The sequence below is a fragment of the Ranitomeya imitator genome, chromosome 4 (genome assembly GCF_032444005.1).
Source record: "Ranitomeya imitator isolate aRanImi1 chromosome 4, aRanImi1.pri, whole genome shotgun sequence".
NCBI lineage: Eukaryota > Metazoa > Chordata > Amphibia > Anura > Dendrobatidae > Ranitomeya > Ranitomeya imitator.
This window is the reverse complement of record NC_091285.1, coordinates 92,086,019-92,110,345: the sequence shown is the minus strand read 5'-3', so window position 1 is coordinate 92,110,345 and position 24,327 is coordinate 92,086,019.

Genomic DNA, 24,327 nt, shown 5'->3' with positions numbered 1-24,327 from the left:
ACACAACTGATCCAGTGCACGACGGACGCGACGTGTGGCCATCCGTCACGATCCGTCGGCAATACAAGTCTATGGGCAAAAAACGCATCCTGCGGGCACATTTGCAGGATCCGTTTCTTGTCCAAAACGACGGATTGCGACGGAATGCCAAACGACGCAAGTGTGAAAGTAGCCCTAGGGCTAGGGTTAGGGTTGGGGCTAAAGTTAGGGCTAGGGTTGGGGCTAAAGTTAGGGTTAGAGCTGGGATTAGGGTTAGGGTTTGGATTAGGGTTCGTATTAGGGTTAGGGTTGGCATTAGAGTTACGCTTGGGATTAGGGTTAGGTTTGGGATTAGGGTTAAGGTTAGGGTTGTGATTAGGGGTGTATTGGGATTAGGGTTAGGTTTGAGGTTAGGGTTGAGATTAGGATTAGGGGTGTGTTGGATTTAGGGTTTTGATTAGGGTTATGGTTAGGGTTGACATTAGGGTTGTTTTGTGGTAAGGGTTGTGATTATGGTTAGGGTTAGTGATTAGGATTATGGATGAGGTTGGGATTAGGGTTAGGGGTGTGTTGGGGTTAGGGTTGGAGCTAGAATTGGGGGGTTTCCACTGTTTAGGTACATCAGGGGGTCTCCAAACACGACAGCCAATTTTGCGCTCAAAAAGTCAAATGGTGCTCCCTCCCTTCTGAGCTCTGCCGTGCGCCCAAACAGTGGGTTACCCCCACATATGGGGCATCAGCGTACTCGGGATAAATTGGACAACAACTTCTGGGGTCCAATTTCTCTTGTTACCCTTGTGAAAATATAAACTTGGGGGCTACAAAATCTTTTTTGTGAAAAAAAAAATATTTTTTATTTTCACGACTCTGCATTCTAAACTTCTGTGAAGCACTTGGGCATTCAAAGTTCTCACCACACATCTAGATAAGTTCCTTGGGGGGTCTAGTTTCCAAAATGGGGTCACTTGTGGGGGGTTACTACAGTTTAGGTACATCAGGGGCTCTGCAATCGCAACATAATGCCCACAGACCATTCTATCAAAGTCTGCATCCCAAAAAGGCGCTCCTTCCCTTCCGAGCTCTGCCGTGCGCCGAAACAGTGGTTTACCCCCACATATGGGGTACCAGCATACTCAGGACAAATTGGACAACAACTTTTGGGGTCCAGTTTCTCTTGTTACCCTTGTGAAAATAAAAATTTGGTGGCTAAAAAATCTTTTTTGTGGAAAAAATTTTTTTTTTTATTTTCACGGCTCTGCATTATAAACTTCTGTGAAGCACTTGGGCATTCAAGGTTCTCACCACACATCTAGATAAGTTCCATGGGGGGTCTAGTTTCCAAAATGGGGTCACTTGTGGGGGATTTCTACTGTTTAGGCACATCAGGGGCTCTCCAAACGCGACATGGCGTCCGATCTCAATTCCAGCCAATTCTACATTGAAAAAGTAAAACGGCACTCTTTCTCTTCCAAGCTCTGCGGTGCGCCCAAACAGTGGTTTACCCCCACATATTGGGTATCGACGTACTCAGGAGAAATTGCACAACAACTTTTGTGGTCTAATTTCTCCTGTTACCCTTGTGAAAATAAAAATTTGTGGGCAAAAAGATCATTTTTGTTGAAAAAATGCAATTTTTTTTTTTCCATGGCACTACGTTATAAACTTCTGCGAAGCACATGGGGGTTCAAAGTGCTCGCCACACATCTAGATAAGTTCCTTAACCCCTTTCTGCCATTGGACGTAATATTCCGTCCATGTGGGGTGGGCCTTAATTCCCAAGGACGGAATATTACGTCCAGCGCGATCGGCCGCGCTCACGGGGGGAGCGCCGCCGATCGGGGCCGGGTGTCAGCTGCTTATCGCAGCTGACATCCGGCACTATGTGCCAGGAGCGGTCACGGACCGCCCCCGGCACATTAACCCCCGGCACACCGCGATCAAAGATGATCGCGATGTGCCGGCGGTGCAGGGAAGCATCGCGCAGGGAGGGGGCTCCCTGCGGGCTTCCCTGAGACCCCCGCAGCAACGCGATGTGATCGCGTTGCTCCGGGGGTCTCCTACCTCCCTCCCTGCAGTAAGTCCCGGATCCAAAATGGCCGCGGATCCGGGTCCTGCAGGGAGGGAGGTGGCTTACCAAGTGCCTGCTCAGAGCAGGCACTTGGTAACGCTGCACTGCTCTCAGACAGATCGGTGATCTGTCAGAGTGCTGTGCAAACTGGCAGATCACCGATCTGTATTGTCCCCCCCTGGGGCAAAGTAAAAAAGTAAAAAAAAAAATTTCCAAGTGTGTAAAAAAAAAAAAAAAAAAAAAAATCCTAAATAATGAAAAAAAAAAAAAAAATATTATTCCCATAAATACATTTCTTTATCTAAATAAAAAAAACAAAACAATAAAAGTACACATATTTAGTATCTCCGCGTCCGTAACGACCCGACCTATAAAACTGGCCCACTAGTTAACCCCTTCAGTAAACACCGTAAGAAAAAAAAAAAAAAAAAACGAGGCAAAAAACAACGCTTTATTATCATACCGCCAAACATAAAGTGGAATAACACGCGATCAAAAAGACGGATATAAATAACCATGGTACCGCTGAAAGCGTCATCTTGTCCCGCAAAAAACGAGCCACCATACAGCGACAACAGCAAAAAAATAAAAAAGTTATAGTCCTCAGAATAAAGCGATGCAAAAATAATTATTTTTTTCTATAAAATAGTTTTTATCGTATAAAAGCGCCAAAACATAAAAAAATGATACAAATGAGGTGTCGCTGTAATCGTACTGAACCGAAGATTAAAACTGCTTTATCAATTTTACCAAACGCGGAACGGTATAAACGCCTCCCCCAAAAGAAATTCATGAATAGCTGGTTTTTGGTCATTCTGCCTCACAAAAATCGGAATAAAAAGCGATCAAAAAATGTCACGTGCCCGAAAATGTTACCAATAAAAACGTCAACTCGTCCCGCAAAAAACAAGACCTCACATGACTCTGTGGACTCAAATATGGAAAAATTATAGCTCTCAAAATGTGGTAACGCAAAAAATATTTTTTGCAATAAAAAGCGTCTTTCAGTGTGTGACGGCTGCCAATCATAAAAATCCGCTAAAAAACCCGCTATAAAAGTAAATGAAAAAAATGTATTTATTTCCATTTTCCCATTAGGGTTAGGGCTAGGGTTAGGGTTAGGGCTAGGGCTAGGGTTAGGGTTAGGGTTAGGGCTAGGGCTAGGGTTAGGGCTAGGGTTAGGGCTAGGGTTAGGGCTAGGGTTAGGGTTAGGGCTAGGGCTAGGGCTAGGGTTAGGGCTAGGGCTAGGGTTAGGGCTAGGATTAGGGCTAGGGTTAGGGCTAGGGTTAGGGCTAGGGTTAGGGTTAGGGCTAGGGCTAGGGTTAGGGCTAGGGTTAGGGCTAGGGTTAGGGTTGGGACTAGGGTTAGGGTTAGGGTTAGGGCTAGGGTTAGGGTTGGGGCTAGGGTTAGGGCTAGGGTAAGGGCTAGGGTTAGGGTTAAGGCTACAGTTAGGGTTGGGGCTAAAGTTAGGGTTAGGGTTTGGATTACATTTGCGATTGGGATTAGGATTAGGGGTGTGTCTGGGTTAGAGGTGTGGTTAGGGTTACCGTTGGGATTAGGGTTAGGGGTGTGTTTGGATTAGGGTTTCAGTTATAATTGGGGGGTTTCCACTATTTAGGCACATCAGGGGGATCTCCAAACGCGACATGGCGACCGATCTCAATTCCATCCAATTCTGCATTGAAAAAGTAAAACAGTGCTCCTTCCCTTCCGAGCTCTCCCGTGTGCCCAAACAGGAGTTTACCCCAACATATGGGGTATCAGCGTACTCAGGACAAATTGGACAACAACTTTTGGGGTCCAATTTCTCCTGTTACCCTTGGGAAAATACAAAACTGGGGGCTAAAAAATAATTTTTGTGGGAAAAAAAGAGATTTTTTATTTTCACGGCTCTGCGTTATAAACTGTAGTGAAACACTTGGGGGCTCAAAGTTCTCACAACACATCTAGATAAGTTCGTGGGGGGGTCTAGTTTCCAACATGGGGTCACTTGTGGGGGTTTCTACTGTTTAGGTATATTAGGGGCTCTGCAAACGCAATGTGACGCCTGCAGACCATTCCATTTAAGTCTGCATTCCAAATGGCGCTCCTTCCCTTCCGAGCCCTCCCATGCGCCCAAACGCTGGTTCACCCCACATATGGGGTATCAACGCACTCAGGACAAATTGGACAACAACTTTTGGGGTCCAATTTCTCCTTTTACCCTCGAGAAAATACAAAACTGGGGGCTAAAAAATAATTTTGAGGGGAAATTTTTTATTTTATTTTCACGGCTCTGCGTTATAAACTGTAGTGAAATACTTGGGGGCTCAAAGTTCTCACAACACATCTAAATAAGTTCCTTGGGGGGTCTAGTTTCCAATATGGGGTCACTTGTGGGGGGTTTCTACTGTTTAGGTACATTAGGGGCTCTGCAAACACAATGTGACGCCTGCAGACCATTCCATCTAAGTCTGTATTCCAAATGGCTCTCCTTCCCTTCCGAGCCCTCCCATGCGCCCAAACGCTGGTTCTCCCCCACATATAGGGTATCAGCGCACTCAGGACAAATTGCACAACAACTTTTGGGGTCCAATTTCTCCTGTTACCCTCAGGAAAATACAAAACTGGGGGCTAAAAAATTATTTTTGTGGGAAAAAAATTTTGTTTTATTTTTACGGCTCTGCATTATAAACTTCTGTGAAGCTCTTATTGGGTCAAAGTGCTCACCACACATCTAGATAAGTTCCTTAGGGGGTCTACTTTTCAAAATGGTGTCACTTGTGGGGGGTTTCAATGTTTAGGTACATCAGTGGCTCTCCAAACGCAACATGGCGTCCAATCTCAATTCCTGTCAATTTTGCATTGAAAGGTCAAACGGCGCTCCTTCCCTTCCGAGCTCTCCCATGCGCCCAAACAATGGTTTACCCCCACATATGGGGTATCAGAGTACTCAGGACAAATTGTGCCACAACTTTTGTGGTCCAATTTCTTCTCTTACCATTGGGAAAATAAAAAATTGGGGGCGAAAAGATAATTTTTGTGAAAAAAAAAATGATTTTTTATTTTTACGGTTCTGCATTATAAACTTCTGTGAAGCACTTGGTGGGTCAAAGTGCTCACCACACCTCTAGATAAGTTCCTTAGGGGGTCTACTTTCCAAAATGGTGTCACTTGTGGGGGGTTTCAATGTTTAGGCACATCAGTGGCTCTCCAAACGCAACATGGCGTCTCATCTCAATTCCTGTCAATTTTGCATTGAAAGGTCAAACGGCGCTCCTTCCCTTCCGAGCTCTCCCATGCGCCCAAACAATGGTTTACCCCCACATATGGGGTATCAGCGTACTCAGGACAAATTGTACAACAACTTTTGGGGTCCATTTTCTCCTGTTACCCTTGGCAAAATAAAACAAATTGGAGCTGAAGTAAATTTTTTGTGAAAAAAAGTTAAATGTTAATTTTTATTTAAACATTCCAAAAATTCCTGTGAAGCACCTGAAGGGTTAATAAACTTCTTGAATGTGGTTTTGAGAACCTTGAGGGGTGCAGTTTTTAGAATGGTGTCACACTTGGGTATTTTCCATCATATAGACCCCTCAAAATGACTTCAAATGAGATGTGATCCCTAAAATAAAATGGTGTTGTAAAAATGAGAAATTGCTGGTCAACTTTTAACCCTTATAACTCCCTAACAAAAAAAAATTTTTGGTTCCAAAATTGTGCTGATGTAAAGTAGACATGTGGGAAATGTTACTTATTAAGTATTTTGTGTGACATATCTCTGTGATTTAATTGCATAAAAATTCAAAGTTGGAAAATTGCGAAATTTTCAAAATTTTCGCCAAATTTCCGTTTTTTTCACAAATAAACGCAGGTAATATCAAAGAAATTTTACCACTATCATGAAGTACAATATGTCACGAGAAAACAATGTCAGAATCACCGGGATCCGTTGAAGCGTTCCAGAGTTATAACCTCATAAAGGGACAGTGGTCAGAATTGTAAAAATTGACCCGGTCCATAACGTGCAAACCACCCTTGGGGGTAAAGGGGTTAAGGGGTCTAGTTTCCAAAATGGTGTCACTTGTGGGGGGTTCCACTGTTTAGGCACATCAGGGGCTCTCCAAACGCGACATGGCGTCCAATCTCAATTCCAGCCAATTCTACATTGAAAAAGTAAAACGGCACTCCTTCTCTTCCAAGCTCTGCGGTGCGCCCTAACAGTTGTTTACCCCCACATATTGGGTATCGGCGTACTCAGGAGAAATTGCACAACAACTGTTGTGGTCTAATTTCTCCTGTTACCCTTGTGAAAATAAGAATTTGTGGGCAAAAAATCATTTTTGTGTAAACAAAAGCGATTTTTTATTTTCACGGCTCTACGTTATAAACTTCTGTGAAGCACTTGGGGGTTCAAAGTGCTCACCACACATCTAGATAAGTTCCTTAAGGGGTCTAGTTTCCAAAATGGTGTCACTTGTGGGGAGTTTCCACTGTTTAGGTACATCAGGGGCTCTCTAAATGTGACATGGTGTCCGATCTCAATTCCAGCCAATTCTGCATTGAAAAAGTCAAACGGCGCTCCTTCACTTCTAAGTTCTGCGGTGCGCCCTAACAGTGGTTTACCCCCACATATGGGGTATTGGCGTATTCAGGAGAAATTGCATAACAAAATTTATGGTTACATTTCTGTTTTTACACTTGTGAAAATAAAAAAAATGGTTCTGAATTAAGATGTTTGCAAAAAAAAGTTAAATGTTCATTTTTTCCTTCCACATTGTTTCAGTTCCTGTGAAGCACGTAAAGGGTTAATAAACTTCTTGAATGTGGTTTTGAGAACCTTGAGGGGTGTAGTTTTTAGAATGGTGTCACACTTCATTATTTGCTATCATATAGACCCCTCAAAATGACTTCAAATGTGATGTGGTCCCTAAAAAAAAATGGTGTTGTAAAAATGAGAAATTGCTGGTCAACTTTTAACCCTTATAACTCCCTAACAAAAAAAAATTTTGTTTCCAAAATTGTGCTGATGTAAAGTAGACATGTGGGAAATGTTATTTATTAACTATTTTTTATGACATATCTCTCTGATTTAAGGGCATAAAAATACAAAGTTTGAAAATTGCAAAATTTTAAAAATTTTCGCCATATTTCCGTTTTTTTCATAAATAATCGCAAGTAATATCGAAGAAATGTTACCACTAACATGAAGTACAATATGTCACGAAAAAACAATCTCAGAATCAGCGGGATCCGTTGAAGCGTTCCAGAGTTATAACCTCATAAAGTGACAGTGGTCAGAATTGCAAAAATTGGCCTGGTCATTAAGTACCAAATTGGCTCTGTCACTAAGGGGTTAATAAGCATCATTTCCCACATGTCTACTTTACATCAGCACAATTTTGGAACCAAAAATTTTTTTTTGTTAGCGAGTTATAAGAGTTAAAAGTTGACTAGCAACTTCTCATTTTTACAACACCATTTTTTTTTTAGGGACTACATCTCATTTGAAGTAATTTTGAGGGGTCTATATGATAGAAAATACCAAAGTGTGACACCATTCTAAAAACTGCACCCCCTCAAGGTGCTCAAAACCACATTCAAGAAGTTTATTAACCCTTCAGGTGTTTCACAGGAATTTTTGGAATGTTGAAATAAAAATGAACATTTAACTTTTTTTAACAAAAAAATTTACTTCAGCTCCAATTTCTTTTATTTTACCAAGGGTAACATGAGAAAATGGACCCTAAAAGTTGTTGTACAATTTGTCCTGAGTACGCCGATACCACTCTTTGGGCGCATGATAGAGCTCGGAAGCGAAGGAGCGCCATTTGACTTTTCAATGCAAAATTGACAGGAATTGAGATGGGATGCCATGTTGCGTTTGGAGAGCCACTGATGTGCCTAAACATTGAAACCCCCCACAAGTGACACCATTTTGGAAAGTAGACCCCCTAAGGAACTTATCTAGAGGTGTGGTGAGCACTTTGACCCACCAAGTGCATCACAGAAGTTTATAATGCAGAGCCATAAAAATAAAACAAATTTTTTCCCCACAAAAATTATTTTTTATCCCCAAGGTTTTGTAGTTTCCCGAGGGTAACAGGAGAAATTGGACCCCAAAAGTTGTTGTCCAATTTGTCCTGAGTACGCTGATACCCCATATGTGTGGGGGAACCACCATTTGGGTGCATGGGAGGGCTCGGAAGGGAAGGAGCGCCATTTGGAATGCAGACTTAGATGGAATGGTCTGCAGGCATCACATTGCGTTTGCAGAGCCCCTAATGCACCTAAACAGTAGAAACCCCCCACAAGTGACACCATTTTGGAAAGTAGACCCCCTATCGAACTTATCTGGATGTGTGGTGAGCACTTTGACCCACCAAGTGCTTCACAGAAGTTTTATAATGCAGAGCCGTAAAAATAAAACAAAAATTTTTTTCAGAAAAATTATTTTTTAGCCCCCCAGTTTTGTATTTTCTTGAGGGTAACAGGAGAAATTGGACCCCAAAATTTGTTGCCCAATTTGTCCTAAGTACGCTGATACCCTATATGTGGGGGGGGAACCACCGTTTGGGCGCATGGGAGGGCTCGGAAGGGAAGGAGCGCCATTTGGAATGCAGACTTAGTTGGAATGGTCTGCAGGCGTCACATTGCGTTTGCAGAGTTCCTAATGTACCTAAACAGAAACCCCCCACATGTGACACAATTTTGGAAAGTAGACCCCCTAAGGAACTCATCTAGATGTGTTGTGAGAGCTTTGAACCCCCAAGTGTTTCACTACAGTTTATAACGCAGAGCCGTGAAAATAATAAACAAAAAAATTTTCCCCCCAAAATTATTTTTTAGCCTGCAGTTTTGTATTTTTCCAAGGGTAACAGGAGAAATTGGACCCTAAATGTTGTTGTTCAATTTGTCCTGAGTACGCTGATACCCGATATGTGGGGGGAACCACCGTTTGAGCGCATGGCAGAGCTCGGAAGAGAAGGAGCATCATTTGGAATGCAGGCTAAGATAGATTGGTCTGCAGGCGTCACATTAGTTAGTTAGTTATTAAGGTTGAAGGAAGACTATACGTCCATCTAGTTCAACCCATAAATTGCGTTTGCTGAGCCCCTAATGTACCTAAATAGTAGAAACCCCCCACAAGTGACCACATATTGGAAAATAGACCCCTCAAGGAACTTGTCTAGATGTGTTGTGAGAACTTTGAACCCCCAAGTGTTTCACTACAGTTTATAACGCAGAGCCGTAAAAATAAAAAATCTTTTTTTTTTCCACAAAAATTATTTTTTAGCCCCCAGTTTTGTATTTTCCCAAGGGTATCAGGAGAAATTGGACCCCAAAAGTTGTTGTCCAGTTTGTCCTTAGTACGCTGATACCCCATATGTTGGGGTAAACCCCTGTTTGGGCACACGGGAGAGCTCGGAAGGGAAGGAGCACTGTTTTACTTTTTCAACGCAGAATTGGCTGGAATTGAGATCGGATGCCATGTCGCGTTTGGAGAGCCCCTGATGTGCCTAAACAGTGGAAACCCCCCAATTATAACTGAAACCCTAATGCAAACACATCCCTAACCCTAATCCCAATGGTAACCCTAACCACACCTCTAACCCTGACACACCCCTAACCCTAATCCCAACCCTATTCCCAACTGTAAATGTAATCTAAACCCTAACCGTAACTTTAGCCCCAACCCTAACCCTAACTTTAGCCCCACCCCTAACTGTAGCCTTAACCCTAGCCCTAACCATAACCCTAGCCCTAACCCTAGCCCCAACCCTAGCCCTAACCCTAACCCTAATGGGAAAATGGAAATACATTTTTTTTTAATTTTTCCCTAACTAAGGGAGTGATGAAAGGGGGTTTGATTTACTTTTATAGTGTGTTTTTTAGCGGATTTTTATGATTGGCAGCCGTCACACACTGAAAGACACTTTTTATTGCAAAAAATATTTTTTTGCGTTACCACATTTTGAGAGCTATAATTTTTCCATATTTTGTTCCACAGAGTCATGTGAGGTCTTGTTTTTTGCGGGATGAGTTCACGTTTTTATTGGTAACATTTCCGGGCATGTGACATTTTTTGATCGCTTTTTATTCCGATTTTTGTGAGGCAGAATGACCAAAAACCAGCTATTAATGAATTTCTTTTGGGGGAGGCGTTTATACCGTTCCTCTTTTAGTAAAATTGCTAACCAGTTTTATTCTTCGGGTCAGTACGATTACAGCGATACCTCATTTATATAATTTTTTTATGTTTTGGCACTTTTATACGATAAAAACTATTTTATAGAAAATAATTTTTGCATCGCTTTATTCTGAGGACTATAACTTTTTATTTTTTTGCTGATGATGCTGTATGGCGGCTCATTTTTTGTGGAACAAGATGACGTCTTCAGCGGTACCATGGTTATTTATATCCGTCTTTTTGATCGCGTGTTATTCCACTTTTTGTTCGGCGGTATGATAATAAAGCGTTGTTTTTTGCATCGTTTTTTTTTTCTTACGGTGTTTACTGAAGGGGTCAACTAGTGGGCCAGTTTTATAGGTCGGGTCATTACGGACCCGGCGATACTAATTATGTGTACTTTTTTTTTAAAAAAACTGGCCCCATACAGTTTGCAAGCGCCTGCTCTGGGCAGGCACTAGGTAAGCCACCTCCCTCCCTGCAGGACCTGGATGCCGTGGCCATTTTGGATCTGGGCCTGCTATAGGGAGGGAGGTAAGGAGACACCTCCCTGCGCGATGCTTCCCTGTACCGCCGGCACACCGCGATCATGTTTGATCGCGGTGTGTCGGGGGTTAATGTGCCGGCGGCGGTCCGTGACCGCTGCTGGCACATAGTGCCGGATGTCAGCTGCGATAGGCAGCTGACACCCGGCCGCGATCGGCCGCGCTCCCCCCTAGAGCGCGGCGATCGCATATAACGTACTATCCTTTCGGTGGGCATACGGGCCCACCCCACCTCGACGGGATAGTACATCATATGTCAGAAAGGGGTTAAATGGAGGCCTATTTTGGCCCCTCGTTAAATGGAGGTTTGTGTTGGGCGCACATATATTAAATGGAGGACTATGTGAGGCCCCACTATATTAAATGGTAGGCAATGTGGGATCCATTATATGAAATGGAGGGCTAAGTGGGGACCCCATATATTTAGGGCTATGTGAGGCCCCCAATTATTAATTGGATGGCAATGTTGGGGCCCCCATTTATTAAATGTAAGGCTATGTGGGAACCATTATATTAAATGGAGGGTTAAGTGGCGCCCATTATATTAAATGGAGCACTATGTAGGGCCCATTATATTAAATAGACCACTTTATGGGGCTCATTATATTAAATGGAAGGCTATGTGGGGACCAATATTGAATTTAGGGGTCTGTGGGGTCAGTTAAACTAAATGGAGGGCTCTGTTCCCATTATATTAAATGGAGGGCTATGTGGGGCCCCCATATATTAAATGGAGGGCTATGTGGGGCCCCCATATATTAAATGGACGGCTATGTGGGGCCCCCGTATATTAAATGGAGGGCTATGTGGGGCCCCCATATATTTAAAGGAGGGCTTTGTGGGGCCCATTATATTAAAATAGGGATTTCTGTGGGGCCCATTATATTGAAATAGGGCTTTCTGGGGTCTCCATATTAAAGGGAGGGCTATTTTGGTACACTATCAGGAAATGGTGTGCTCCGATGGCACGCAAACGATAAAAGGGTGTGCTGCGGTGGCATGGGAAAAGAAAAGGGTGTCCTCCGGTGGCACGCCAATGGGAAATGGGTGTGCTCTGGTGGCACGCTAACGGGAAATGGTGTGCTCCGGTGGCACGCCAAAGGGAAAAGGGTGTGCTCCGGTGGCACGCCAACAGGAAAGGGTGTGCTCCGGTGGCACGCCAACGGGAAAGGGTGTGGTCCGGTGACATGCCAACGGGAAAAGGTGTGCTCCGGTGGCATGCCAACGGGAAAATGGTGTGCTCCGGTGGCATGCCAACGGGAAAAGGTGTGCTCCGGTGGCACGCCAACGGGAAAAGGGTGTGCTCTGGTGGCACGCCAACAGGAAATGGGTGTGCTGACACGCCAACGGAAAAAGGCTGTGCTCCGGTGGCACGCCAACGGGAAAAGGGTGTGCTCCGGTGGTACTCCAATGGGAAAAAGGTGTGCTTCGGTGGTGCGCCAACGCAAAAAGGGTGTGCTCCGATGGCACGCCAACGGAAAAATGATGTGCTCCGGTGGCACGCCAACGGGAAAAGGATGTGTTTCGGTGGCACCCAAACGGGAACAGGGTGTGTTCCGGTGGCACGCCAACGGGAAAAGGGTGTGTTCGGGTGGCACGCCAATGGGAAAAGGGTGTGTTCCGGTGGCACGCCAATGGGAAAGGGGTGTGTTCCAGTGGCACACCATTGGAAAAAGGGTGTGTTCTAGTGGCATGCCAACGGGAAAAGTGTGTGCTGCGGTGGCACTAGTAAGGGAAGGCTATGTGTGGCCCATTATATTGAAATAGGGCTTTCCGGGGTCCCCATATAAGCGAAGAGCTATTTTTGGGCCACCCATATTAAATGGAGGGCTATATGGGGCCCCCATATACTTACTGGAGTGCTGTTTGGTAGATCCCCATATATTAAGTGGAAGGCTATGTGGGTCCCATGATATTGAAATGGAAGGCTATGTGGGGTCCATTATATTGAATGGAGGGCTTTGTGGGGTCAGTTCTATTAAATAGAGGGCTCTGTGGGGCCCATTAAATTAAATGAATTGGTACGTAGGGCCCCCATATACCTAATGGAGGGCTATGTGGTGGGCCCCCATATATTAAATGGAGGGCTATATGTGGCCCACATACCATATATACTCGATTATAAGCTGACCCGAGTATAAGCCGACCCCCCTAATTTTGCCACAAAAAACTGGGAAAACTTAATGACTCGAGTATAAGCCTAGGGTGGAAAATGCAGCAGCTACCGGTAAATTTCAAAGTAAAAATAGATAACAATAAAGGTAAAATTAATTGAAACATCAGTAGGTTAAGTGTTTTTGAATATCCATATTGAATCAGGAGCCCCATATAATGCTCCATAAAGTTTGATGGGCCACATTAGATGCTCCATGTTAAAATATGCCCCATAAAATTCTGCATAAAGGGTAATAAGGGCCTGATAAGATGCTCCATAGAGATATTTGCCCTATATAGTGCTGTACAAGCGTTATGGCCCCATAAGATGCTCCGTACAGTCACTTGCCCCATATAGTGCTGCACAAGTGTTATGGCCCCATACAGATGCTCCGCACAGCTACTTGCCCCATATAGTGCTGCACAAGTGTTATGGCCCCATAAGATGCTCCGTACAGCCACTTGCCCCATATAGTGCTGCACAAGCGTTATGGCCCCATACAGATCCTCCGCACAGTCACTTGCCACTTATAATGCTGCACAAGTATGGCCCCATAAGATGCTCTGCACAGTCACTTGCCCCATATAGTGCTGCACAAGTATGGCCCCATAAGATGCTCTGCACAGTCACTTGCCCCATATAGTGCTGCACAAGTATGGCCCATAAGATGCTCTGCACAGTCACTTGCCCCTTATAGTGCTGCACATGTATGGCCCCATAAGATGCTCTGTACAGTCACTTGCCCCTTATAAAGCTGCAAAAGTATGGCCCCATAAGATGTTCTGCACAGTCACTTGCCACTTATAATGCTGCACAAGTATGGCCCCATAAGATGTTCTGCACAGTCACTTGCCCCTTATAGTGCTGTACAAGTATGGCCCAATAAGATGCTCTGCACAGTCACTTGCCCCATATAGTGCTGCACAAGTATGGCCCCATAAGATGCTCTGCACAGTCACTTGCCCCATATAGTGCTGCACAAGTATGGCCCCATAAGATGCTCTGCACAGTCACTTGCCCCTTATAGTGCTGCACAAGTATGGCCCCATAAGATGCTCTGCACAGTCGCTTGCCCCTTATAATGCTGCACAAGTATGGCCTCATAAGATTCTCCGCACAGTTACTTTCCCCTTATAGTGCTGCACAAATATGGCCCCATAAGATGCTCTGCACAGTCACTTGCCCCTTATAGTGCTGCACAAATATGGCCCCATAAGATGCTCTGCACAGTTACTTGCCACTTATAATGCTGCACAAGTATGGCCCCATAAGATGCTCTGCACAGTCATTTGCCCCTTATAGTGCTGCACAAGTATGGCCCCATAAGATGCTCTGCACAGTCACTGTGCCCTCTATAGTGCTGCACAAGTATGGCCCCATAAGATGCTCTGCACAGTCACTTGCTCCATATAGTGCTGCACAAGTATGGCCCCATAATATGCTCTGCACAGTCACTTGCCCCTTATAATGCTGCACAAGTATGGCCCCATAAGATGCTCTGCACAGTCACTTACCCCTTATAATGCTTCACAAGTATGGCCCCATAAGATGCTCCGCACAGTCACTTGCCCCTTATAATGCTGCACAAGTATGGCCCCATAAGATGCTCTGCAGTCACTTGCCCCTTATAGTGCTGCACAAATATGGCCCCATAAGATGCTCCGCACAGTCACTTTCCCCTTATAGTGCTGCACAAATATGGCCCCATAAGATGCTCTGCACAGTCACTTGCCCCTTATAGTGCTGCACAAATATGGCCCCATAAGATGCTCCGCACAGTCACTTGCCCCAGATAGTGCTGCACAAGTATGGCTGTTGTGAATTCTGCTTTTTGGCTCCCTCCGGTGGTTATAGGTGGTAATGCAGTTGTCCCTGGGCTGCAGTTCTGGTCAGGTGTATCTGCTGATTGCAATTCTGACTGGGGTATTTAGGTTTGCAGGATTCATTAGTCCTTTCCAGTTGTCAATGGTTCTTGGGAGGTGTTGGACCTCTGTCTGGTTTCTCCTGCTTAGCTGCCAATTCAGCAAAGATAAGTGTCTGGTTTTTTTTCTATGGCACACATGCTGTGTGCTGGATTTTTGATTGTATTTCTGCTCTGTCTGTAGGATTCTCTGGAGTTGCAGATATATGTTCCACGTCTTTAGTTAGATGGAGGAATTTTTTGTATAATCTGCTGTGGATATTTTTGGAAGGGTTTTAATACTGACCGCACAGTATTCTGTCCTATCCTTTCCTATTTTAGCTAGAGTGGCCTCTTTTGCTAAATCCTGTTTTCTGCCTGTGTGTGTCTTTCCTCTGCTACTCACAGTCAATATTCGTGGGGGGCTGCCTATCCTTTGGGGTTCTGCTCTGAGGCAAGATAGTATTCCTATTTCCATCTATAGGGGTATTTAGTCCTCCGGCTGTGACGAGGTGTCTAGGGTTTGTTAGGCCCACCCCACGGCTACTTCTAGTTGCGGTGTTAGATCAGGATTTGCGGTCAGTACAGTTACCACCTACTCCAGTGAAAGTTATTCATGCGGCTCCAAGGTCACCGGATCATAACATATGGCCCCATAAGATGCTCCGCACAGCCACTTGCCCCATTTGCTTTTGCTGCCATAAAAAAAAATATCACACTCACCTCTCTTCACTCAGGACCCTGGCACTTTTACCTGCTCCTCGCTGCGGTGTCACTCCGTCTTCGGCACTGACGTTCAGCAGAGGGCGCGCACTGACTACGTCACCGCGCCCTCTTACCTGAGCGTCACTGCTGAAGACAGAGTGACAACCGGACCGAGGAGCAGATGACTATCGCGCAGCGCTCCCCCTCCCCGTATACTTACCTGGTCCTGGCGCTGCGTCCCTACTTCTTCCCCGGCGCTGCATCTTTTTCCTGTATTGAGCGGGCAGCGTTACCGCTCATATACAGTAATGAATATGCGGCTCCACCTCTATGGGAGGTGGAGCCGCATATTCATTTCTGTAATGAGCGGTGCCATGTGACCGCTCAATACAGGAAGAAGCTGCAGCGCTGGAGGAAGCAGGGACGTCCAGGGACCATGGCGGGAGCAGGTAAGTATAATTACACAGCCCCCGCTCCCCCTCCCGTGCCGACCCCCGGGTATGACTCGAGTATAAGGCTACTTTCACTTTAGCGTCGGAATCTCCCCGTCGCAATGCGTCGGGCAGAGATTCCGACGCTAGCGTTTGATGCACTGCACAACGGGTGCAGCGGATGCATTTCTCCGGTGCATCCGCTGCCCCATTGTGAGGTGCGGGGAGGTGGGGGCAGAGTTCCGGCTTCGCATGCGCGGTCGGAAAAAGAGGTCCGTCAGTATCAAAAAACGTTATATTTAACGTTTTTTTGCTCCCGGTGGTCCGCCACAACACGGCGCAACCGTCGCACGACGGTTGCTACGTGTGGCAATGCGTCGCAATGCGTCGGTAATGTTAATCTATGGGGCAAAAACGCATTCTGCAAACAACTTTGCAGGATGCGTTTTTTGCCATAAACGATGCATTGCGACGTCTGGCAAAAAAGCCAGTGTGAAAGTAGCCTAAGCCAAGAGGGGGACTTTCAGCCCAAAAAAATTGGGCTGCAAATCTCGGCTTATACTTGAGTTTATACGTTATATTAAGTGGAGGGCTATGTGGGGCCCCATCTATTAAATGGAGGGCTTTCTGTAGGACCCATTATATTGAAACAGGTCTTTCTGGGGTCCCCATATTAAAATGCATAAAAAGAGAAAAAAAAATGCAGCACTCACCCAAATCTTCCAAAAATCAGAAGTCCTTTATTTAGGCATTACAAGCCATGTCGGACGTGGCGCGGCATAGACAACACTGCGGAGGGGAGCGGGAGTGAATGGAGACAAGACAGACGACGATCGTTTCGCGCTCCTGCGCTTCTACGCAGGGCCGGCTCCAGGATTTTGTGGGCCCCGGGCAAAATAGTCTCAGTGGGCCCACACACCACGATTCATGATGCACAGATACGGAGGAGAAATATAGATATACTACATAGGGCCTAGCCTTCCCCCTCATCCTTCACATAGGCAGATATGCACACACACAATACGCAGACATACACACACATCTACAGTACGCAGACATGCGCACTCACACACACACAATACGCAGACATGCACACACACAAATACGCAGACATGCACACACACACACAAATACGCAGACATGCACACACACAATACGCAGACATGCACACACACACACAATACGCAGACATGCACACACACAATACGCAGACATACACACACACACACACAATACGCAGACATACACATACAGTACGCAGACATGCTGCACACACATACAGTACTCAGACATGCACACACACGCAGCACTCAGACATGCACACACACAATACGCAGACATGCGCGCACACACAAACACAATACGCAGACATACACACACACACAATACTTAGACATACAGATACAGTACGCAGACATGCTGCACACACATACAGTGCTCAGACATGCACACACACAGCACTCAGACATGCATTGCACACACACACAATACGCAGATATGCGCACACACACAATACGCACATACACATACAGTACGCAGACATGCTGCACACACATACAGTACTCAAACATGCACACACACACAGCACTCAGACATGCACACACACACAATACGCAGACATGCGTACACACACAATACGCAGACATGCACACACACACAATACGCAGACATGCGCACACACACACAATACGCAGACATGCACACACACACAATACGCAGACATACACATGCAATACGCAGACATGCACACAAATACAATATGCAGACATGCACACAAATACAATGCACAGATATACACATACAATACGCCGATATTTAAACCCTTCACGACATGCGCCGTACTAGTACTGCGCATGCCGTGAATCCCCCTTTGATGTGGGCTCCGGCGGTGAGCCCACATCAAAGTCGCGACATGTCAGCTGTTTTGTACAGCTGACATGTGCACGCAATAGCAGCGGGTGAAATCGCTATTCACCCGCCGCTATTAACCTGTTAAATGCCGCTGTCAAACACAGACAGCGGCATTTAACTACCGCATCCGGCCGGGCGGCCGGATATGACGTCATCGCCGACCCCCGTCACATGATCGGGGGTCGGTGATGCATCAGGAAGGTAACCATAGAGGTCCTTGAGACCTCTATGGTTACTGATGCAGGTCTGCTGTGAGCGCCCCCCTGTGGTCGGCGCTCACAGCACACCTGCATTTCTGCTACATAGCAGCGATCTGATGATCGCTGCTATGTAGCAGAGCCGATCAGGCTATGCCAGCTTCTAGGGACAAAGTAAAAAAGTGTGTAAAAAAAAAAAAAAATCCTAAATAATGAAAAAAAAAAAATATATATTATTCCCATAAATACATTTCTTTATCTAAATAATAAAAAAAAACAATAAAAGTACACATATTTAGTATCGCCGCGTCCGTAACGACCCGACCTATAATACTGGCCCACTAGTTAACCCCTTCAGTAAACACCGTCAGAAAAGAAAAAAAAAAAACGAGGCAAAAAACGCTTTATTATCATACCGCCGAACAAAAAGTGGAATAACACGCGATCAAAAAGACAGGTATAAATAACCAGGGTACCGCTGAAAGCGACATCTTGTCCCGCAAAAAATGAGCCGCCATACAGCAACATCAGCAAAAAAATAAAAAAGTTATAGTCCTCAGAATAAAGCGATGCAAAAATAATTATTTTTTCTATAAAATAGTTTTTATCGTATAAAAGCGCCAAAACATAAAAAAATGATATAAATGAGGTGTCGCTGTAATCGTACTGACCCGAAGAATAAAACTGCTTTATCAATTTTACCAAACGCGGAACGGTATAAACGCCTCCCCCAAAAGAAATTCATGAATAGCTGGTTTTTGGTAATTCTGCCTCACAAAAATCGGAATAAAAGGCGATCAAAAAATGTCACGTGCCCGAAAGTGTTACCAATAAAAACGTCAACTCGTCCCGCAAAAAACAAGACCTCACATGACTCTGTGGACTCAAATATGGAAAAATTATAGCTCTCAAAATGTGGTAACGCAAAAAATTTTTTTTGCAATAGAAAGCGTCTTTCAGTGAGTGACGGCTGCCAATCATAAAAATCCGCTAAAAAACCTGCTATAAAAGTAAATCAAACCCCCCTTCATTACCCCCTTAGTTAGGGAAAAGTAAAAAAAATTTAAAAAATGTATTTATTTCCATTTTCCCATTAGGGTTTGGGCTAGGGTTAGGGCTAGGGTTAGGGTTAGGGCTAGGGTTAGGGCTAGGGTTAGGGTTAGGGCTAGGGTTAGGGCTAGGGTTATGGTTAGGGCTAGGGTTAAGGCTACAGTTAGGGTTAAGGCTACAGTTAGGGTTAAGGCTACAGTTAGGGTTAAGGCTACAGTTAGGGTTGGGGCTAAAGTTAGGGTTAGGGTTTGGATTACATTTGCGGTTGGGAATAGGGTTGGGATTAGGGTTAGGGGTGTGTCTGGGTTAGAGGTGTGGTTAGGGTTACCGTTGGAATTAGAGTTAGGGGTGTGTTTGGATTAGGGTTTCAGTTATAATTGGGGGGTTTCCACTGTTTAGACACATCAGGGGCTCTCCAAACGCAACATGGCGTCCGATCTCAGTTCCAGCCAATTCTGCGTTGAAAAAGTAAAACAGTGCTCCTTCCCTTCCGAGCTCTCCTGTGTGCCCAAACAGGAGTTTACCCCAATATATGGGGTATCAGCGTACTCAGGACAAATAGGACAACAACTTTTAGGGTCCAATTTCTCCTGTTACCCTTGGGAAAATACAAAACTGGGGGCTAAAAGATAAGTTTTGTGGGAAAAAAAAGATTTTTTTAATTTTCACGGCTCTGCGTTATAAACTGTAGTGAAATACGTGTGGGCTCAAAGTTCTCACAACACATCTAGATAAGTTCATGGGGGGGTCTAGTTTCCAATATGGGGTCACTTGTTGGGGGTTTCTACTGTTTAGGTACATTAGGGGCTCTGCAAACGCAATGTGACGCCTGCAGACCATTCCATCTAAGTCTGCATTCCAAATGGCGCTCCTTCCCTTCCGAGCCCTCCCATGCGCCCAAACGGTGGTTCCCCTCCACATATGGGGCACCAGCGCACTCAGGACAAATTGGACAACAAATTTTGGGATCCAATTTCTCCTGTTACCCTCAAGAAAATACAAAACTGGGGGCTAAAAAATAATTTTGGGGGGAATTTTTCTTTTTATTTTCACAGCTCTGCGTTAGAAACTGTAGTGAAACACTTGGGGGATCAAAGTTCTCACAACACATCTAGATAAGTTCCTTGGGGGGTCTAGTTTCCAATATGGGGTCACTTGTGGGGGGGTTTCTATTGTTTAGGTACATTAGGGGCTCTGCAAACGCAATGTGACGCCTGCAGACCATTCCATCTAAGTCTGTAATTCAAATGGCGCTCCTTCCCTTCCGAGCCTTCCCATGCGCCCAAACGGTGATCCCCCCCCACATATGGGGTATGGTATCAGCGCACGCAGGACAAATTGCACAACAAATTTTGGGGTCCAATTTCTCCTGTTCCCCTCGGGAAAATACAAAACTGGGGGCTAAAAAATAATATTTGTGGGAAAAAAAATTTGTTTTATTTTTACGGCTCTGCATTATAAACTTCTGTGAAGCTCTTGGTGGGTCAAAGTGCTCACAACACATCTAGATAAGTTCCTTAGGGGGTCTATTTTCCAAAATTGTGTCACTTGTGGGGGGTTTCAATGTTTTGGCACATCAGTGGCTCTCCAAACGCAACATGGTGTCTCATCTCAATTCCTGTGAATTTTGCATTGAAAAGTCAAACGGCGCTCCTTCCCTTCCGAGCTCTCCCATGCGCCCAAACAGTGGTTTACCCCCACATATGGGGTATCAGCGTACTCAGGACAAATTGTACAACAACTTTTTGGTTCCAATTTCTTCTCTTACCATTGGGAAAATATAAAATTGGGGGCGAAAAGATCAATTTTTTTCACAAAAATTATTTTTTATTTTACGGTTCTGCATTATAAACTTTTGTGAAGCACTTGGTGGGTCAAAGTGCTTACCACACCTCTAGATAAGTTCCTTAGGGGGTCTACTTTCCAAAATGGTGTCACTTGTGGGGGGTTTCAATGTTTAGGCACATCAGTGGCTCTTCAAACGCAACATGGCGTCCCATCTCAATTCCTGTCAATTTTGCATTGAAAGGTCAAACGGCGCTCCTTCCCTTCCGAGGTCTCCCATGCGCCCAAACAGTGGTTTACCCCCACATATGAGGTATCAGAGTACTCAGGACAAATTGTGCAGCAACTTTTTGGTTCCAAATTCTTCTCTTACCATTGGGAAAATAAAAAATTGGGGGCGAAAAGATCATTTTTTTTACAAAAAATATTTTTTATTTTTACGGTTCTGCATTATAAACTTCTGTGAAGCACTTGGTGGGTCAAAGTGCTCACCACACCTCTAGATAAGTTCCTTAGGGGGTCTACTTTCCAAAATGGTGTCACTTGTGGGGGGTTTCAATGTTTAGGCACATAAGCGGCTCTCCAAACGCAACATGGCGTCCCATCTCAATTCCAGTCAATTTTGCATTAAAAAGTCAAATGGCGCTCCTTCGCTTCCAAGCTCTGTCATGCGCCCAAACAGTGGTTTACCTCCACTTATGTGGTATCAGCGTACTCAGGACAAATTGTACAACAAGGTTTGGGGTCCATTTTCTCCTGTAACTCTTGGCAAAATAAAACAAATTGGAGCTGAAGTAAATTTTTTGTGAAAAAAAGTTAAATGTTAATTTTTATTTAAACATTCCAAAAATTCCTGTGAAACACCTGAAGGGTTAATAAACTTCTTGAATGTGGTTTTGAGAACCTTGAGGGGTGCAGTTTTTAGAATGGTGTCACACTTGGGTATTTTCTATCATATAGACCCCTTAAAATGACTTCAAATGAGATGTGGCCCCTAAAATAAAATGGTGTAAAAATGAGAAATTGCTGGTCAACTTTTAACCCTTATAACTCCCTAACAAAAAAAAATTTTGGTTCCAAAATTGTGCTGATGTAAAGTAGACATGTGGGAAATGTTACTTATTAAGTATTTTGTGTGACATATCTCTGTGATTTAATTGCATAAAAATTCAAAGTTGGAAAATTGCGAAATTTTCAAAATTTTCGCCATATTTCCGTTTTTTTCACAAATAATCGCAAGTAATATCAAAGAAATTTTACCACTATCATGAAGTACAATATGTCACGAGAAAACAATGTGAGAATCACCGGGATCCGTTGAAGCGTTCCAGAGTTATAACCTCATAAAGGGACAGTGGTCAGAATTGTAAAAATTGGCCCGGTCCATAACGTGCAAACCACCCTTTGGGGGTAAAGGGGTTAAAAATATGAAAAAAATATAAAAAATATAAAAGTTTAAATCACCCCCCTTTCGCCCCTTCCTAAATAAAACAATAAAAAAAAAACCAAACCTACACGTATTTGGTATCGCCATGTTCAGAATCGCCCGATCTATCAATTAAAAAAAAGCATTAACCTGATCGCTAAACGGCGTAGCGAGAAAAAAATCAGAAACGCCAGAATTACGTTTTTTTGGTCGCTGCGACATTGCATTAAAATGCAATAACGGGTGATCAAAAGAACGTATCTGCGCAAAAATGGTATCATTAAAAACATCAGCTCGGCACGCAAAAAATAAGCCCTCACCCGACCCCAGATCACGAAAAATGGAGACGCTACGGGTATCGGAAAATGGCACTTTTTTTTTTTTAATTTTAGCAAAGTTTGGAATTTTTTTTCACCACTTAGATAAAAAATAACCTAGTCATGTTAGGTGTCTATGAACTCGTAATGACCTGGAGAATCATAATGGCAGGTCAGTTTTAGCATTTAGTGAACCTAGCAAAAAAGCCAAACAAAAAACAAGTGTGGGATTGCACTTTTTTTGCAATTTCACCGCACTTGGAATTTTTTTCCCGTTTTCTAGTAAAAGACATGGTAAAACCAATGGTGTCATTCAAAAGTACAACTTGTCCCACAAAAAATAAGCCCTCACATGACCATATTGACGGAAAAATAAAAAAGTTATGGCTCAGGGAAGGAGGGAAGTGAAAAACGAAAACGCAAAAATGAAAAAGGGCCGCGACTTGAAGGGGTTAAATACATATATTTGAAGACAAATTCACAAAAATACATAAATATGTACAGTCAAACACACTGATATACACAGATATGCACATCATACAGACATACACAGACATACAGACAGACACAACACACAAGCCTCACTCACCTCCCCCAGGCTTGTCACCCATCAGGCTCCTCTGGCATGTGGATATGGAGGGAGTGCTGCTTGATCGATGGCCATCACTTAAACAGACATGGCAACCCACAGTGCACGCTGCAGCTGTGTCTGTCACTAATGATGCGGTCAGGCAGACACTGTGCCTTTAACTGTGCTTGTGTGTCCGCCCGGCTGCGTCATTACTAGCAGAAGCAGAGACATCGCTGCAGAGTGCACTGTGCGAGGCCATGTTTATTTAAGTAACGTCTGAGCTCAAGTAGTGGCGAAGCTGCTGGGGGAGCAGCCCGGGCTCCCTGGTATCCCGGCCACGAGTGGGCCCCCCAATTTGTTCAGGGCCCCGGCATTTGCCCCGGTACGCCGGGTGCTGACGCCGGCCCTGCTTCTACGGGTCAGGTGAATAATGCTGGTGATGTCACTTCCTTATATAGGACAGGACTTACCATATAAAACACATATAAACATATATAAACATTATTTAAAACCAACCTGTCAACTTCCATGGACTGCATTTTACCGGCGAACTAAATGAAAATAGCCATGTCCAATTTATCATTGAGCCCCCATGGTCCCTGAGCATTAGTTTTAAGGATCCATCGAGCTTCCCTTTGCAGCAATACTTTTTTGTGATTGCCCCCTTGCTGTGGAAACTTAACTATCTCCAAGCCAGCAAAGCTTAGCAGGATGGGATCGGCGCCATGCACATCTTGCATATGTCTCACTTGGCGTACGCGTCCCTTCCCTGTTAAAATGCTCACGGAACCGGACCATAAGAGGCCTAATTGTTTTCCCGATATAAAACCGGTTACACGGGCAAAAAATTCCGTAAACTACGAATTTGATTTAAATGTTACAAAATCCATTACCTTATGGTGTACGGTGCCGATTTTTAAAGGGTTATCAGTCTTGTGCAGATGACACATGCTGAAACTTCCACATTTAAAGTTTCCCTGGGGCATTGATTTCTTAATCCACATGTTATCCACGTTTGCTATCCGATTTTTAACCACTAGGTCTCCTATATTAACAGACCTTTTATACGCAAAAAGAGGGGATAAAAACGGATACATTTCTGAAATCCGTATCGTTT